This window comes from Dendrobates tinctorius, unplaced genomic scaffold, assembly GCF_039654945.1.
Source record: "Dendrobates tinctorius isolate UK_male_01 unplaced genomic scaffold, ASM3965494v1 ptg000162l, whole genome shotgun sequence".
Lineage (NCBI taxonomy): Eukaryota > Metazoa > Chordata > Amphibia > Anura > Dendrobatidae > Dendrobates > Dendrobates tinctorius.
In genome coordinates, this window is record NW_027361829.1 from 74,139,707 (window position 1) to 74,145,006 (window position 5,300).

Genomic DNA, 5,300 nt, shown 5'->3' on the forward strand with positions numbered 1-5,300 from the left:
ACGGATGCCATACGGATTACATACGGATGCTTACATGCGCAAAATACGCGACCACACCTTGCTTACGGATGACATACGGAGCACTATTTAGGGGTCATTCATCCGTATTATGCCTGTAAACTACGGACCGTATTTTCATAGAATCATAGAATCATAGAATCGTAGAGTTGGAAGGGACCTCCTGGGCCATCTGGTCCAACCCCCTGCTCAAAGCAGGATTCGCTAAATCATCCCAGTTAGATGTCTGTCCAGCCTCTGTTTGAAGACTTCCATTGAAGGAGAACTCACCACTTCTCGTGGCAGCCTGTTCCACTCATTGATCACTCTAACTGTCAAAAAGTTTTTTCTAATATCTAATCTGTGTCTCCTCCCATTCAGCTTCATCCCATTGCTTCTAGTCTTTCCTTGTGCAAATGAGAATAAAGTTGATCCTTCTACAATGTGACAGCCCTTTAGATATTTGTAGACAGCTATTAAGTCTCCTCTCAGTCTTCTCTTTTGCAAACTAAACATTCCCAAATCCTGCAACCTTTCCTCATAAGACAGGGTTTGCAGACCGGTCACCATTCTGGTCGCTCTTTTCTGAACTTGCTCCAGTTTGTTGATGTCTTTTTTAAAATGTGGTGCCCAAAATTGGACACAATATTCCAGATGAGGTCTGACCAAAGAGGAGTAGAGGGAAATAATTACTTCACGTGATCTAGACTGTATGCTTCTGTTAATACATCCTAGAATTGCATTTGCCTTTTTTGCTGCTGCATCACACTGTTGACTCATATTCAGTCTGTGATCTATTAGTATACCCAAGTCTTTTTCACATGTGCTGTCACTTAGCCCTATTCCTCCCATTCTATATATGCTTTTTTCATTTTTATTGCCCAGATGTAGTACTTTGCATTTCTCCCTGTTAAAAACCATTCTGTTAGTTGCTGCCCACTTCTCCAGTTTATTTAAATCTTTTTGAATCCTCTCTCTCTCTTCTCTAGTATTAGCTATCCCTCCTAGCTTTGTGTCATCAGCAAATTTAATCAGTTTACCCTCAATTCCTTCATCTAAATCGTTGATAAAGATGTTGAACAATACAGGGCCCAGGACAGAGCCCTGTGGTACCCCACTTGAGACATTCTTCCAACTGGATGTGCAGCCATTTACGACCACTCTTTGGGTCCGATCACTAAGCCAGTTATGAATCCACCTAACAGTTGCCTTGTCCATTCCATACTTAGTCATTTTTTCAATAAGGATTGTATGAGAGACTTTGTCAAATGCTTTGCTGAAGTCAAGATATACTATATCTACAGCATTTCCTTGATCCACCCAATCAGTAATACCATCATAGAAGGAAATTAAATTAGTCTGACATGACTTATTAGTTACAAACCCATGCTGACTCTGTTTAATCACTTCATTCTTATCCAGGTATTGACATACATGTTGTTTAATAATTTGTTCAAAGATCTTTCCTGGTATAGAAGTCAGACTCACCGGCCTATAGTTGCCTGGGTCCACCTTCTTCCCCTTTTTGAAGATAGGAACAACATTTGCTCTTCTCCAGTCTTCTGGCACTTCTCCTGTTCTCCAAGAATTTTCAAAGATTATGGAGAGGGGTTCAAAAATTTCTTCTGCTATCTCCTTCAGTACTCTGGGGTGTAATTCATCTGGACCTGGAGACTTGAATACATTTAGGTTAGCTAAGTGTTTCCTCACTATCTTTCTGTTTATAGATATCCTGGATTCTTCTATTCCCTTAATAGGACAGTGAATAACAGTTGATGTTACATTTCCTTTCTGAGAGAAAACAGATGCAAAATAGGAATTTAAAAGTTCAGCCTTCTCAACATCCTGTCTTACCATTTCATCATTTTCATCCTGTAAAAATCCTATAGCATCTTTGACTTTTCTTTTACTTTTGACATATCCCCAAAATCCTTTATTATTGCTTTTGACATCTCTTGCAAGCCTCAATTCATTTTCAGCTTTAGATAATCTGATTTGTGCCTTGCAGGTTCTGCAGACAGCATTATATTCTTCTTTAGATATGCCTCCTTCTTTCCATTTTATAAACATTTTTTGCTTCCTTTTTAGCATGTGCTTAAGTTCTGTGTTCATCCATCCTGGTTTCCTTAAATGCTTCCTATTCTTCCCTCTTTTCGGAATTGTTAACAACTGTGCTTTGAGAATTTCATTTTTCAAGATTTCCCATCCTTCCTGGACATTTTTGTCTTTAAGGATATCCAGCCATTGGATCCCTCGAATTCTCTTTCTGAATCCCTTAAAATCTGCCTTTCTGAAATCTAACCTTGACGTCTGAGTCTTCACAGGTCTTCCGCCTCTAGTTATCCAAAATTCTAAAATAGCATGGTCGCTACCTCCTAGGGTCCCAGCCACTTTTACCTCCTCAACCATTTCCTCCCTGTTTATAAGGATTAGATCCAAGGTAGCAGTTCCCCTTGTTTTCTCCTTTACCTTTTGGAAGATAAAGTTGTCAGCAAGAGAGGATAAGAATTTCCTTGACCTGTTAGTTTTGCCTGAGAGAGATTCCCAACAAATGTCTGGATAGTTGAAATCTCCCATGACAACTATGTCATATTTTTTGGAGAACTTGGCCATTTGATGCATAAAGAGTTCATCCATATCTTCAGCTTGCACAGGCGGCCTGTAGTAAATGCCTACAATGGTGTCCTTTCCATTGTTCTGTCCTTGTATTCTTACCCAAACAGTTTCCACAGAACTCCCAGTCTCTGAAGCTTCAATCTCTGTGCAGATATACGCATTTCTAACATACAATGCGACACCCCCTCCTCGTTTATCAAGTCTGTTTCTTGCAAATAAGTTGTATCCTTCTAGTCTTGTATTCCAATCATGTGTATTGTCCCACCAAGTTTCAGTGATTCCAATGACATCATATTTCTTTTCCTGTGTTAGTAGTTCCAATTCTCCTTGTTTGTTGCCCATGCTTTGTGCATTAGTATAGAAACATTTTAGTTTGTGATTGGTTTCTCCTTCTCCAATATTTTTTTTAATTAGATTCTTTCGTCTTTGTTCTTCCTTTCCACTTCTAATAGCAGAGTTCTCAGTAGCATTTGTCAGGTGTATGGCTTTTTCTGGTCTTTTGCTTCCCTTCCCATGTTGTTCTAGTTTAAAGCTCTCCTTACAAGTGTAGCAAGGCGACTTCCAAATACCTGCTTTCCAGTCTTCGTAAGGTGCACCCCATCTGTAGCAAGTAGTCCATCGTATAAGTAGTTCACTCCGTGATCCAGAAATGCAAATCGTTGCTGACGGCACCATCGACGTAGCCGTCGGTTAGTGTGACCCCGGCCTTATGGTAAAATACTGACATAACATATTATGCTGTAATTCCTCTTCAAGGCACAAAAAGGTAAAGTATGGGTCCGTATGAGGATGTGGTACACCAGAATTGCCATTTTGCTTTCCCAAAAAATTGACTAGAAATCAGCAAAAAATTTGTATGGTCCCCAAAATAATACCAATAAAATCCCCAACACACTACATAAAAAACTATTGCTCACCCATGCCAATCGAAGGAAAGCTAAGAACGTTATCTCAAAATTTTTGTTAAACATGAAAAGTAACTTATTTAAGAAACACCGTACTTACAGACTTACAGAATCAACTTACCCAGTTAAAGTCATAAAAATGAAACCCCCCCAAAAAATTTGAATTTTTTTTTTCACCAGTTGCAAATGGTTTTGTTCGAAATTAGATCTTGTCCTACAAAAAAGCTCCTGTAAGAGGGTAGGAAAAAACAAGAGACAAAACTAAATGGAGATTTCACTCTTGCACACACAGGGCTTTTCGACCCCTTTAAGATGCTCATAAAAAAACTGACTAATGATAAATTTAGGTCTGCAGTACACGTTCTCATATCGTACACACAATGTCAAATGAAACATTCTGCACTACTATATCTATACGCAGATATTCTAGGGTGTGATGAATATATGTAAATTAGGGATGAGAGAGCATATTTGTGGGTAGAGTTGAGCGACTTTGGTCGGATCGGGTTTCATGAAACAAAATTTGAGTCGGATGAAACTGGTCCGACTAGGGCAAAAAAAAGTTGGAGTTTCGTCCGAAACCTGACCCCTATGCAATTCAATGGGGAATAAAAGTCGGCATTGAGTGGATGAATGTCATCCGCTCAATGCCGACTTTTATTTCCCATTGACTTGTATTGAGGTTGGGTTTCGGACTCTATTCGTGGGTATTCGGTACTCGGCCAGTAATATGGTACTCGAGGTACTCGGTACATAGCGAGTATTTCACTACTCGCCTCGCACTATTCGGTTCTCTCGCCCAGCAGTTGCCAATCACATTAATTCCGCACCCTTCTTGGTTGTGGGCGGCATTACTCTGATTGGCTGGCCGTGCAGCATCATAGGCTATGAGTCATCATAGCCTGGCTCTATCTAAGCCCTGGCACCGCCATTTTCTGCACATTGCATGCAGAACACAGCTAGTGTAGGGAGAGTGTGAGCAGCTGCTAGGGAGAGTTGTGTTTGTTGTTGGTGCAAATCATCCAGAAATCCTCTGTGAAACCCAAAAGCTCTTTTCAGAGCTGAAGTATAAGGTCAGGGTCCTCAGGGATTGAGTAGTGACCGTTTTCCCAGAATTTTTCGGGGTCGTATTTAGCCCTGCAGGGCAGTTTTTTTGTGCTATTGCGGTACTGTGTTCACTGCACAAATGACAAGCAGCCAGCACCGCTGTCTTGTGTGGTGTCTGGGGTGCGTATTCTTGCATTAAACCTCAAGGCAGTTTTTTTGTGCTGTTGCGGTGCTATGTTCACAGCAAATAGTACGCACGCACACTACTGCACAACTGACACGCAGCCAGCACCGCTGTCTAGTGTGGTGTCTGGGGTGCGTATTCTTGCCTTAAACCTCAGGGCAGTTTTTTTGTGCTGTTGCGGTGCTGTGTTCACAGCAAATAGTACGCACGCACGGTACTGCACAACTGACACGCAGTTAGCACCGCTGTCTTGTGTGGTGTCTGGGGTGCGCATTCTTGCCATAAACCTCAGGGCAGTTTTTTTTGTGCTGTTGCGGTGCTCTGTTCACAGCGAATAGTATGCACGCACGCTACTGCACAACTGACACGCAGCCAGCACCGCTGTCTTGTGTGGTGTCTGGGGTGCGTATTCTTGCCTTAAACCTCAGGGCAGTTTTTTAGTGCTGTTGCGGTGCTGTGTTCACAGTGAATAGTATGCACGCACGCCACTGCACTACTGACATGCAGCCAGCACCGCTGTCTTGTGTGGTGTCTGGGTTGCCTATTCTTGC